The sequence below is a fragment of the Elephas maximus genome, chromosome 15 (genome assembly GCF_024166365.1).
Source record: "Elephas maximus indicus isolate mEleMax1 chromosome 15, mEleMax1 primary haplotype, whole genome shotgun sequence".
Taxonomy (NCBI): Eukaryota; Metazoa; Chordata; class Mammalia; order Proboscidea; family Elephantidae; genus Elephas; species Elephas maximus.
Window position 1 is genome coordinate 52,143,413 of NC_064833.1, and position 15,069 is coordinate 52,158,481.

A 15,069-nucleotide genomic window follows, 5' to 3' on the forward strand; every position below is an offset into this window, starting at 1 on the left:
GTACATTTATAAATTTTGTATATGATAACAATTATATTTTCCTTTTCATTTTGGACTGATTGGGTATAACCTCACATTCAGTTCTCTCTTGTCGGCCGTATAAGAATGCCAGCAGTACTATAATCACATGACTTGTGATGTGTCTGGTCCTGTCCTGCCCAAAGTGAACCAAAACGCGTTATGAGATTGCGCCTACCCTTGTATTTGTATCGCACTCTTTGATCACTCTCACCCCCATCAGGAATCAGCAGTAGTCCAATGAACTGTGAAGATGCAGCATCAAAGGACGGAAAGCGAGTGGTAAGTTTTTAAATATTATTTCAAGACGAAAAACACTCATGAAGATCTGTGAAGGGCCAGCCAACAAACATCATATGACAAACAAATGAAATTATTTCAGACTGCCTTGTAAGTACTATTTTTCTTTTGACTGTCTCCAAACTGAAGAACGAATTACACGTTTCAAATACTTTTTTTTACTTACTAATTTTCAAGTATAAATTTTTGTGTTAATGTCCAAATTCAAATGTAAATTTTATAATTTTGTATTTATTTTCAATTGTTCAAATTTATTTGCTGTGGTAGAACCAAATTTAAAAAGTCATGTAATTTTATATCCAGGTAAAATGAAATGGCAACAACTAAGTGAAGCGCAAAAATGAAAGCTCACAGAAGATGAAAATGATTTGTGAATCCCTAAAGACAATTCAAAAATAACTTCCTTTTTCAAATGTAATGAAACTTCTTCCATTGAATGCTTGAGTTTAATGGGTGCAAATCATTGTACTAGTAGTGTTAGTGCTGAAATTACTAATAGCAATATGAATATAGCAGAATTTGTTCCAAATTCTGCATCCATTCCTTGCTGCAGTAAAAAAAAAAAAATTAATAATGGTGTAGAAAGTGAAACTATTTTGGAATCCGAAATTGTCACATCTGCAGACCTGATAAGTAACAAATACAGATACTGGTTTGTGGAATGATTTTTCTTCTAATGATGTAAACTGTTGGATCGAAAGAGGGCCAAGTGATCGTCAACATTACAGTGAACCATTTGGAAATTCATGTCGTAAATTTCTAGATGGTAAATGAACAAGATTCTGTAGCCCGAGTATATGACTATGGTTCAAAGCTGATGGTGAAAATTATAAGAGGGAGTGGCTACTGTGTTCCCCATCAGTTAGCTCTGTATATTGTTTTGTTCTTAAACTATCCAGTCCTAAATCAGTTGTTACTTTTTTATGGATGAATTTAGCGATTGGTGCAACTTGAATATGATTGATAAACATGAAAACAGTTCAGTTCACAGAGATTGTATGTTGTCGTATTTAGAGCAAAGACATGGTTTTGGCTTAACTCATGAACTGGAAACACAAATTAATGAAGAACATCAGTATTCGAAAGCTGTTTTGCAACATATTGTTGCTGTCATAACAATTATCTTTTTGAAGAAGAAATGAAGTGCTTGGATCCTCACAAAATGGAAATTTTGGGGGTTTACTTGAACTTGTTGCTCAGTTTCATCCATTTTTAGCAGGCACATCTCAATATGGTAACATGGGAGAGGGCAACCCATCATATATGTCTAAAACAATGTGTGAAGAATTAATAAACTTATTAGAGTGGTAAAGTTCGATCAGCTATTTTCAGTGAAATGAGTATAGCTCAGTATTTCAGTTTGTCTGTAGATTCCACCCCTCATCTTTCTCTTACAGATCAGCTAAGTACTGCTTTAAGACAAATGTCTCCAAACGGGTGGAAAACCTGTTGAGTAATTTATCATATATACTAGCTTAAAAAGTCATACCAGGGAAGAAATTGCAAATCAGGTACTTCATTACGGGAAGTTTTCAAAATTGATTTTTCCTAAGTGCATAGGCTAGTGCTGTGACAATGCTGCCAGTATGTCAAAGCGTTATGAAGACACGGCAACAGAAATTTTTAGAATGTAATGAATATGCCATTTTCATACCATGTGCTGTACGTTCACTTAATCTTATTTATTACGAAGCAAGCACCATAATTGAAGTACGAGCCATTTAAAGCAAAATTGGTGAAAGTCAATTTGTTGTTGTGGAAGATCAGCAGAATTTTACATTGATTGTTGAAACAACTGAGTTCACTGACTCATTTTCTTTGTTTTAGAATTTGTGGAACATTCTTTTTGTAGAAAATGTGGTATACAGTAAAAATCTTAGTACCCTGCAACGGCTAAAATTTTTATAATCCAGTCCATCTTGTTCCACTAAAATGACATCCACCACTTTTTGTGTTCAATTTCTAATATTATAGTCACATTTAAAAAGAAGTTACGTTGTGGTTAGCTACCACACGTGCGCGCACACACACACACATACACACACACACACACATATCCCGTTTGAGTATGTGAGCAAGCAGAGGGGGGCACCACAGATTATCAGTGTTTAGAGACCTCACATGCCTTAACCTGGCCCTGATTCCATCACTTTGAAAATCTCTTTTGTGCTATTCCTTTGTAGTCAAGTCCACACCGCTACCCTCCATTATGCCTAATCCTTGGCAACTACTAACCTGTTGTCCATCTCTATTAATTTTGTAATTTTGAGAATGTCATGTAAATGAAACCATAAAGTATGTGATATTTTCAGACTGGCTTTTTTCCCTCAGCATAATGTGTTTGAGATCCCTCCAAGTTGTTGTGTGTATTGATAGTTGAGTTTTAATTGCTGAATACTGTTCCACTATATGGGTGTACCACAGTTGTCTGAACATTCACATATTGCGGGAGATTTTAGTTGTTTCCAGTTTTTGGCAATTACAAACAAAGCTATTATGAGCAACTGTGTACAGATTTTTGTGTGGGCATAAAGTTTTTTCTTAGGGATAAATGCCCAGTAGTGCAATTGCTGAGTCACATGGTAAAGTATATTTAGATTATCCATACCATCTTAAATTCCCATCAGCAATGTATGAGAGTTTCCATTTCTCCACATCTTCATCAGCATTTGGTATTGTCACTATTTTCTTTTAATTTTAGCTGTATATTAAGTGTGTAATGATACTTCATCATGTGGACTCATACATAATTTTTGAATTCAATCGTGTTAAGTTTTATCTGATTTATGTAGGTCTATGTAAGTCATTCTTCTAGTTTTTCGTTATTCTCTTAAATCTGTATCTCACCATATTGACTGTCTTTTCCAGGAAGCGCATGTTTGGAATTGTACATACTGGACATCATTTCTCCTCTTTGTGACTTTGGGTAGCAGGCTTAACTTCTTTCAGCCTTGTTTTCTTCCTCTGTGGAATGACAGCTGTAACATAAATCTGAAATAAACTAATCTATGTAAAATGTTTAGTATGTAGCACACCCTTAGAGATGTTACTTTCTTTTCTTTCTGTGTTTTCGGATCAATAAAACTGTGGACAAGGAAAAGACAAGTTAGAATCCAGTAATAACTAATAAGTACCTCTCTTCATTAATTAACCAGATAAGTTAGTATCTAGAAAACGCTTTTCACTTGTATTGTAATACTTAAGGAATTTTTTACTTTACTCTTTTGATTATAAAAACTAGTTGCTTTTGGGTCAGTTCTGTTACCAAGCCTGGGAAGGTGGGTCCTTGTCTGGTGTGCTCAGACTTCCCAATTATCTAGACACCGGTCTTTGAGAAAGAGAAAGTAACTTCATTGCAATGCGCAAAGCAAGGAGCTGGGAGAAATTTCCTCAGATCTGACCCCCTGAGCTACAGGGAAGAAAGGCTTATATGTGATTTGGGCAGCAAGATGGCAGCCACACAGGTGTAAAATTCTAGAAGGTAGCCAGGAAACAGGAGGTAATGCGGATCCTGTCAGACCTCCCGCTTTGGAATAGGGACAGGTGATGCTTGTCCTCCTAATTCATTCCCTTTGTTGTTGTATCCTCTGTTGAGGTCAATTAGCGGTCACACTGGCCCTTCTGCACATGCGGCGTGGACCAAATCTGGCTTGGGCTAGTTTAAAGACTAATGGAAATTTACTGGCATTCGTAGAGTTATGGTGACCTCATTTGTGTCAGATTAGAAATGAGCTCCATGGGCTTTTCAATGGCTGATTGTTTTGGACGTAGGTTCCCAGGTCTTTTTTCCCAGGCAACTCTGGGCGGTTTTGAACTGCCAACCTTTTGGTTAGCAGCCAAGAGTGTTTACTGTTTGCATCACCAAGGGACTACTGGTAGAAAACACGGAATTGATACATAAATTCAAACTAAAAACTTTACACATCAGCATACTCTGAGTTACATGGCTAAAGAAACAAGTAGTTACAAAGACTAAAGAATTTACTGTGGTCATTCAGGGTAAAATGTCAGCAAATGGAATCTTTGGAAGTACATGATGCAGAGAATTTTGCTTGCTAGAAAGTACAAATGGGTAGTGGTTGAGGTAGGGGTTTTGGTGCTATTTGGTGATCTCAGACCAACAGACTCAAGATTAGCTTCATCATGTCTCAAACCCCAGCTACCTTGTTCCATGAGAAGTCCTGATGGAGATATATACCCAAAGAATAGTGACAGAAAAATGTTATTTATTGTTTGTTATTTATTTATTTTTATATTAGCCAGCTAGAGCATTAGACTGAAGGGACCCTCTCCTTCCCTGCTCCTCTCCCACCCACCCTCCAACTGAAATTTCCTGGATCTCAGATAGAGCCGACTGGACCAGCTCTCCATAATCACTTTTTCCTAATAAAACAAAAATTACTTCCAAATGAAACTATACATTATTCCTCTAAGAACATGTTTAGTTTACTATGTAGAAGAAGATAGAGAAAATAATTTGCCTTAAAATCACCTACTTTTGGAGGCGGGGCCAAGACTGCAGACTAGGTAGACGCTACCTTGGATCCCTCTTGCAACAAAGACTCGGAAAAACAAGTGAATCGATCACATACATAACAATCTACGAACCCTGAGCGACAAACACAGATTTAGAGACAGAGAACGAACAAATACGGGGAAGCAGCAACTGTTTCCGGACCCTGGAGCCAGCGTCCCAGTCAGGCAACCTTGGCGCCGGGCTTAGGACTGGGCCCAGGGGAGCTGAACACAAAATCTTGTGACAGCACAAACAAGGGGCGCAGCCCTACCCCCCTGAACTGACCCCGGGAGAGGGCCCAGCCAGTCCGTGCAGGCGGCGTGGTGACGCGGCTGGTGGGAGAAGTCCCCGGGAGGCAGTGACTGGTTTTGGAGCCAGGAGTGCAGCGTCGCAGCCAGGGAACCTTGGTGCCGGGCTTTTGACTGGGCGCTGTCACGGTGCAAGCATGGGGCATAGCCCTACTCCCCTGAACTAACCCCGGAGGGGGCCCAGCGGGTCCGTGGAGGTGGCACAACGACGCGGCTGGCGGGACGAGAAGTCCCCGGGAGGCAGTGACTGATTTTGGAGCCGGGAGTGCAGCGTCCCAGCAGGGGAACCTTGATGCTGGGCTTTGGATTGGCAGCGGAGGATCTGACCGCGGCTTCAGCGGGCCAGACCCTCGGGGGCAATCTCCACACAGCCAGCACACATCGGCGACACGCCCCTTAGGAATCTCAGATAAAATAGTCATTCCAAGCAAGATAAGCAACTTTGGCTATATTCTGGGGTGCTACTCTCCTATTTCTCTGAACCCTCCCCCACCCTTCCCAGGCGGCTTCATTAACATTGGAATTTCCTGAGCCGGAGGGAGAATGGCTCCGGCTCCACAGCGGCTTTGCTTTTCCCCCTTTTTTTGGTCTTTTCCTAACCCATTCTTCTGGCCTGAGAGAAGGAACCACAAAAAACCCAGGGACTGAAAATCCATCCCTAATTGGACTAAAAACACAGAACCAGCTACAGCCAAGCATATATGATCCAAATCTCGGACTTTCATCCTTACAGGGAACAAGGTGGCGGTTATAATCCAAAGGCAGTTCCGATAGGGATCTGACTGCATTTTTTTTTTTTTAGCAGATTTTCTGGAAAAACAAGTTTCCCAGGTCTGATATCTCTGTATATTCAACAGAGCCCAAACTGACCCACAACAGGGAACTGAGGGCTGAAGCTCCCCCCAGACCACCTAGCCTCTTGCCTTAGGGGTCTAAGGAGGGTGACACCTACCAATCAGTAGAGGTACTTGCATTGGGGGCCTAAGGTACAGCTGCAGTGCCCTCCCACCAAGGTGCTATAGGAAAAGAGACACACCCACCTCACTGACACTTGGGGGAAGCCTGTCAGCATCCTCCCCCCCCCGGAGGGTGAACCCCAGCTGCTAATAGAATCTGGTGCACACAACTATCACCACTACTTCTCGAGGTGGATAGGTGTTAGGGTGCAGCACGCACTTGATGACCCAAAATCAGATTCTACTCAAGAATAGTGAATAGACTCAGGCATATGTATCGGGCAACAGCCCAAACCAGCTGGTAATAGGTCATAAGTAAGTCAAGGGCTACAACAAACAAGACAGCACAATCTAGGAGCCCATCCATGTATATTGAAAGAAAAACAAGATAAGACTCAGTGAGCAATTACAGAATAAACCACTATTTTTTATATCTTAGTGATGGCTCGGAGACAGCAGTCCATATCAAACCACATAAAAAAGCAGACCATGACAGCTTCTACAACCCCCCAAACAAAAGAATCAAAATCTTTTCCAAATGAAGATACAATCCTGGAATTATCAGATACAGAATATAAAAAACTAATTTACAGAATGCTTCTGAGGGATGACCTCAGAAACGAAATAAGGCAAACTGCAGAAAAAGCCAAGGAACACACTGCTAAAACAGTTGAAGAACTCAAAAAGATTATTCAAGAACATAGTGGAAAAATTAATAAGTTGCAAGAATCCATAGAGAGACAGCATGTAGAAATCCAAAAGATTAACAATAAAATTACAGAATTAGACAACGCAATAGGAAGTCAGAGGAGCAGACTCGAGCAATTAGAATGCAGAGTGGGAAATCTGGAGGACCAGGGAATTAACACCAACATAGCTGAAAAAAAAATCAGATAAAAGAATTAAAAAAAATGAAGAAACCCTAAGAATCATGTGGGACTCTATCAAGAAGGATAACTTGCATGTGATTGGAGTCCCAGAACAGGGAGGGAGGACAGAAAACACAGAGAAAATAGTTGAAGATCTGCTGACAGAAAACTTCCCTGACATCATGAAAGACGAAAGGATATCTATCCAAGATGCTCATTGAACCCCATTTAAGATTGATCCAAAAAGAAAAACACCAAGACATATTATCATCAAACTTGCCAAAACCAAAGATAAAGAGAAAATTTTAAAAGCAGCCAGGGAGAAAAGAAAGGTCTCCTTCAAGGGAGGATCAATAAGAATAAGTTCAGACTACTCAGCAGAAACCACGCAGGCAAGAAGGCAATGGGATGACATATACAGAGCACTGAAGGAGAAAAACTGCCAGCCAAGGATCACATATCCAGCAAAACTCTCTCTGAAATATGAAGGCGAAATTAAGATATTTACAGATATACACAAGCTTAGAGAATTTGCAAAAACCAAACGAGAGCTACAAGAAATAATAAAGGAAATTGTTTGGTCAGAAAACCAATAATATCAGATACCAGCACAACACAAGGTCACAAAACAGAACATCCTGATATCAACTCAAATAGGGAAAGCACAAAAACAAATTAAGATTAATTAAAAAAAAATGCTCATAACAGGGAATCATTGAAGTCAATACGTAAAAGATCACAATAATCAAAAAGAGGGACTAAATACAGGTGGCACAGAACTGCCATATGGAGAGTGATACAAGGCGATATAGGACAATACAAGTTAGGTTTTTACTTAGAAAAATAGGGGTAAATATTAAGGTAACTACAAAGAGGTATAACAACTCCATAACTCAAGATAAAAGCCAAGAAAAACGTAACGACTCAACAAACATAAAGTCAAACACTATGAAAATGAGGATCTCACAATTTACTAAGAAAAACGTCTCAGCACAAAAAAGTAAGTGGAAAAATGAAATTGTCAACAACACACATAAAAAGGCATCAAAATGACAACTCTAAACACTTATTTATCTATAATTACGCTGAATGTAAATGGACTAAATGCACCAATAAAGAGACAGACAGTCTTGGACTGGATAAAGAAACACGATCCGCCTATATGCTGCCTACAAGAGACACACCTTAGACTTAGAGACACAAACAAACTAAAACTCAAAGGATGGAAAAAAATATATCAAGCAAACAATAAGCAAAGAAGAAGAGGAGTAGCAATATTAATTTCTGACAAAATAGACTTTAGACTTAAATCCACCACAAAGGATAAAGAAGGACACTACATAATGATAAAAGGGACAATTGATCAGGAAGATATAACCATATTAAATATTTATGCACCGAATGACAGGGCTGCAAGATACATAAATCAAATTTTAACAGAACTGAAAAGTGAGATAGACACCTCCACAATTATAGTAGGAGACTTCAACACACCACTTTCGGAGAAGGACAGGACATCCAGTAAGAAGCTCAATAGAGACATGCAAGACCTAATTACAACAATCAACCAACTTGACCTCATTGACTTATACAGAACTCTCCACCCAACTGCTGCAAAGTATACTTTTTTTTTCTAGTGCACATGGAACATTCTCTAGAATAGACCACATATTAGGTCATAAAACAAACCTTTGCAGAATCCAAAACATCGAAATATTACAAAGCATCTTCTCAGACCACAAGGCAATAAAACTAGAACTCAATAACAGAAAAACTAGGGAAAAGAAATCAAATACTTGGAAACTGAACAATACCCTCCTGAAAAAAGACTGGCTTATAGAAGACATCAAGGAGGGAATAAGGAAATTCTTAGAAAGCAACGAGAATGAAAATACTTCCTATCAAAACCTCTGGGACACAGCAAAAGCAGTGCTCAGAGGCCAATTTATATCGATAAATGCACACATACAAAAAGAAGAAAGAGCCAAAATCAGAGAACTCTCTGTACAACTTGAACAAATAGAAAGTGAGCAACAAAAGAATCCATCAGGCACCAGAAGAAAACAAATAATAAAAATTTAGAGCTGAACTAAATGAATTAAAAAAAAAAAATTTTTTTTTCAGAAAAACAATTGAAAGAATTAACAAAGCCAAAAGCTGGTTCTTTGAAAAAATTAACAAAATTGATAAACCATTGGCTAGACTGAATAAAGAAATACAGAAAAGGAAACAAATAAGCCGAATAAGAAACGAGAAGGGCCACATCACAACAGAACCAACTGAAATTAAAAGAATCATATCAGATTATTATGAAAAATTGTACTCTAACAAATTTGCAAACCTAGAAGAAATGGATGAATTCCTGGAAAAACACTACCTACCTAAACTAACACATTCAGAAGTAGAACAACTGAATAGACCCATAACAAAAAAAGAGATTGAAACGGTAATCCAAAAACTCCCAACAAAAAAAAAGCCCTGGCCCGGACGGCTTCACTGCAGAGTTCTACCAAACTTTCAGAGAAGACCCCTGAACATACAGTTACAGTAGAGACTGATACGTGTTCTGATGGGGCAAGTACAGGGTACCCTCAGACAACCAGGGAGAGGGACATGCATGGTATTTTGATGAAAATGTTGCCCAGCGAGGTTAGTCAAACCCCCTATTCTTTCAGGAACCAGTTACTGTTGGAAATATCTATGGGGTATTCCATTTTCAGTTTCATTTTCTATGATACAAGGAGAGAAATTCAGTAAAAAGAAGGACTTTCCCAGCTACAAAACGACAGTGCTGGACAAAGATTTATTAGTGGACATGTCATGGGAAATACCCTTCCCTGTTAACATTTTACTTGGCAGGTTTCCAAGGATGTGGAAAGATGTGTAACTAGTAGTTCAGTCTACATTTGAACGATTCAGCCCTTGAATCTAGCAGGATATTTTTCAAAACTCAAAGTCATTTTTTTCCTTCAGTTACTCCCAGGTTGTATGCAAGATATAAAAAGGTGATTAACTTTTTAGGTAATACACATGCACTTTTTTGCGGGGGGGGTTAGCAAGTGATTATGTGAAAGAGGTTATATGTTCAGTGACCTTTTAAGCATCCTGTTTTGGGCAGGCCCAGAGCTGGTTGTGGAAGAAGGTGGAACTATTCTTACTGTACTAGCGGATGTAGTCTAGGTCATAACAGGGCAGGCTGGTGCCATCGTCTGAAGGAGGCAAACTCTGACTGAATCAGGGATCCAACGTTAGCAACTCAACAGTTTGCCAGAGAGAACTCTAAGGTTTATTGGGAAGTAAGGAACTCTCAGGAAACTTTGATTCCATTTTCATAGTTGTAAAAAGGAATACACAAATCTGCCTTTCTAGGGCAGCCTTATTGCACCACCCCCTGGGGTACTATTCACATTGAGGAGGTGCCATTCACATAGAAGACTGTGGAGGCCAGTGTCCTGCTGATACCTCAGGATTGTTCTGAGAGGCTCTGTAGACACTGAATATAAAAGTTCTTCATAAAATATAAACCTATCAACATATGTAAATGATGGTAATAATAGTTATTTTTTTGTCCAGTTCTGCCCTTCGAGCAAAGCTTTGTCATCTAGTTTGAGAAATAGAAAAGCAGCCCCTATTAACCAGGAGCTGGCCTGGCAGTGAGCCTGTGGAGTTTTCTGATCGAATATAAACATATTTATTAGAATACCAGCCTAAGACAAGACTACTTTGTGACTGTAATGGAGCAAGATAGAGTAACACTGCTCCATGATCATATCTGAGCAGACAAAAATAAGAACATTGTCCAAACCAATGAATGACAAGTTCATTCCTCCCACTATCTAGATAAGAATTATTAAAATGCCCAATCAGAGAATCACCCGTGCTTTCGTAAGCATCCAATCCAGGGCAGAGTCCTCCATGAATGCTTCCTAAAACTACCCACCACAACCCCAAATCCTATAATAAGTTCTTTCCAACACCCTGTTACTGAAATGCCCGTGGTTCCCCATGGCATACATTCTCTTTCTTTGCAATGAGTCAATAACCCAATTTTGTTGAACTGCAGGTATGTACCTTGTGGTCTTTGGCTGGAGGACATTATAAGTTCATAGAGCAGTTACTACCCAGCCAGGAGTCCTCACTGTCTGTATATCTCAGGCAGAGAGCTGGCTGCTCTGGCTTCTCTAGGAGCTTATTCATGCTCTTGGTGCTCTATCAGGGCCTGAAATTTGTGAGGAGTTGTCTCTGGTTGGCTGTAATCTTATTCAATAAGTCCTTTGTGAATTTCTTACACAATAACTATAACAGTGACAGCAAACACTTATATAATGCTTACTGTGTCAACCACTCTTCTAAGCACTCTACATATAATAGCTCATTTGATATTCAAAATGACACTATACAGATGAAGAAACTGAGGCACAAAGATGTTAAGAACTCGTGTGAGGTCCTGTAGCTATTAAGTGGCAGAACAAGAGTTTGAATCAAGGGAATCATGTTGCTGTATCCTGGATGTGTTCAACTGTTCTCACAAAATGATAGACTACTGAGACGAGTTGTGGGATGGCTTCAAGGACATCATACATGAAGACAGCAAGAGGTCATTAAAAAGACAGGAAAGGATGAAAGGACCAAAATGGATGTCAGAAGAGACTCTGAAACTTGCTCTTGAACATCGAGTAGCTAAAGCGAAAGAAAGAAATTATGAAGTAAGAGAGTTGAACAGAAGATTTCAAAGGGTGGCTCAAGTAGACAAAACGAAGTATTATAATGAAATGTGCAAAGACCTGGAGATGGAAAATCAAAAGGGAAGAACACATTAGATATTTCTCAAGCTGAAAGAACTGAAGAAAAAATTCAAGCCTTGAGCTGCAATATTGAAGGAGTCTATGGGGGAAAACATTAATGCAGGAAGCATCTAAAGAAGATAGAAGGAATACACAGAGTCACTACACCAAAAAGAATTGGTCGACGTTCAACCATTTCAGGAGGTATCATATATGATCAGGAACCAATGGTACTGAAAGAAGTCCATGCTGCACTGAAGGCACTGGTGAAAAACAAGGCTCCAGGAATTGACAGAATACCAATTGAGATATTTCAACATACGGTTACAACACCAGAAGTGCTCACTTATCTGTGCCAAGAAATTTGGAAGACAGCTAACTGGCCAACCAACTGAAAGAGATTCATATTTATGCCTATTCCCAAGAAAGGTGATCCAACCGAATGTGGAAATTACTGAACAATACCGTTGATATCACACACAAGTAAAATTTTGCTGAAGATCATTCAAAAGCAGCTGCAGCAGTATGTCAACAGGGAACGGCCAGAAATTCAAGCCAGATTCAGAAGAGGAAGTAGAAGCAGGGATATCATTGCTGATGTCAGATGGATCTTGGCTGAAAGCAGAGAATACCAGAAAGATGTTTACCTGTGTTTTATTGACTATGCAAAGGCATTGGACTGTGTGGATTATAAAAAATTATGGATAACATTGAGAAGACTGGGAATTCCAGAACACTTAATTGTGCTCATGAGGAACCTTTACATAGATCAAGAGGCAGTCATTTGAACAGAACAAGGGGGAACTGTGTGGTTTAAAGTCAGGAAAGGTATGTGTCAGGGTTGTATCCTTTCACCATACCTATTTAGTCTGTATGCTGAGCAAATAATCCATGAAGCTAGACTGTATGAAGAAGAAGGGAGCATCAGGATTGGAGGAAGACTCATTAACACCCTGTGAAATGCAGATGACACAATCTTGCTTGTTGAAAGTGAAGAGGACTTGAAGCACTGATGAAGATCGGGATGAATTACACCTCAACATAAAGAAAACAAAAATCGTCACTACTGGACCAATAAGCCACGTCATGATAAATGGAGAAAAGACTGAAGTTGTCAAGGATTTCAGTTTACTTGGATCCACAATCAACAGCCATGGAAGCAGCAGTCAAGAAATCAAAAGATGCGTTGCATTGGGCAAATCTGCTGCCAGAGATCTCCTTAAAGTGTTGAAAAGCAAAGACGTCACCTTGAAGACTAAGGTGTGCCTGATCCAAGCCATGGTGTTTTCAATCACATCATATGCATGTGAAAGCTGGGCAATGAATAAGGAAGACTGAAGAATTGATGCCTTTGAATTGTGGTGTTGGACAATAATATTGAATATACCATGGACTGCCAAAAGAATGAACAAATCTGTCTTGGAAGAAGTATAACCAGAATGCTTCTTGGAAGCAAGGATGGCGAGACTGCTTTGGAGATGTTATCATACTTGGGAAATGTTATCAGGAGGGATCAGTTCCTGGAGAAGGACATCATGCTTGGTAATGTAGAGGGTCAGTGAAAGAGAGGAAGACTCTCAAAGAGATGGATTGACACAGTGGGTGCAACAATGGACTTAAGCATAGCAACCACTGTGAGGATGGCACGCAGGATCGGGCAGTGTTTTGTCTTGTTGTACGTAGGGTCGCTATGAGTCAGAACCGACTCCACAGCACCTAACAACAACATGATGTGCAAGGCTTTTGGTGTATGATGTGTGACACACAAGGATGAATAAACTCTTAATGTTGCTACATACAAAGGCAATGACTAACGTCTTTATATACATTTAAAAAAGATTTATTATGGTATATATGTATATAACAAAACATTTTCCAATTAAAAAATTTTTACCTGGATAATTCAGTGGCTTTGGTTACGGTTATTGTGTTGTGCAACCATCATCACTATCTGTCTCCAAATTATTTCACTGCCATTAAAATGAACTCAATGACCCCTAAGCAATGACTCCCCTTTTTTTTCTCCCTCTCAGCCCTGGTAATCACTAATAAACTTTGGTCTCTATACAATTGCCTATTTCATATAAGTGGGATCATACAGTATTTGTCCTTTTGTAACTGACTTGTTTCACGCAGCAGAATGCTTTAAAGGTTCATCCATGTTGTAGCATGTATCAGACTTCATTGGCAGAGTAACATTCCATTGTATATACACATTTTTTAAATCCATTCTTCTGTTAATAGACATACATACATCACTTTATCCTTTAAAAATATTTCTCATTATATTGATAACTTTGATTTGCTATATAACTAACATCAGCTGACCCATTCTAGCAGGAAAAAATACGAATTTTATAATCGGAAGGACCTGGGTTAAAAGTCTCCTTCTGCATTAACCAATGTATATGACCTTGTTGGTATTATATAATATCACAGAACCTCAGGTCCTTCATCTATTAAATAGTAATAATAATAATACTTTTCTTAAGGGTAATATGAGAATTAAATAGAGTTATGTGCATAAAAAGGAGCCCTGGTGGCACAATGGTTAAACACTCTGCTGCTAACCAAAAGATTGGTGATTCAAACCCACCAGCACCTCCTCAAGAGAAAAGACCTGGCGATCTGCTCCCATAAAGATTACAGCCTAGGTACCCTATGGGGCAGCTCTCCTCTGTCCTATAGGGTTGCTATGAGTAGGAATCTATTCAATGGAACCCAACAATGACAGCAAGTGCATAAAGTTATAGCAAATGAATATTAGTTTCCCTTCTGGACATAAGACATTTGGGGTCTTGTTAATTTTAGTTTTTGAGAATTATCAATTTTATAAGATGACTGTCAAGTCTGGGTTATGAAATAATGAAAAATGATTTGAAAACTATGTAGTCATGCTCTGGTTTCAAATGCAAGCTCCATGAAGACAAGGGCCTTATTTGGTTTGTTCAGCAGTGACTAGGAAAATGAATGAAAGTGATCATAATTCATCTTCCATAACTTCAGGCTATGGAAGGATGTTGTCATGACCTAAACATTGTGACTCTTAGATTAAAAACATGCAGCATTATTTGGTATGTTCATTTCAAGTTTTGTTTTCCTCAGGTTTACCAAGCTCATGTTTAAAAATTATTATGGTTCACAGAGGTCAAAAGCAAACCAAACCCCTTGCCGTTGAGTCAATTCCAACCCTATAGGGCAGAGTGACCCTATAGGACAGAGTGGAACTGCTCCATAGGGTTTCCAAGGAACAGCTGGCAGATTCGAACTGTTGACCTTTTGGTTAGCAGCCGAAAGTTAAGAAAAAAGTATTAGATT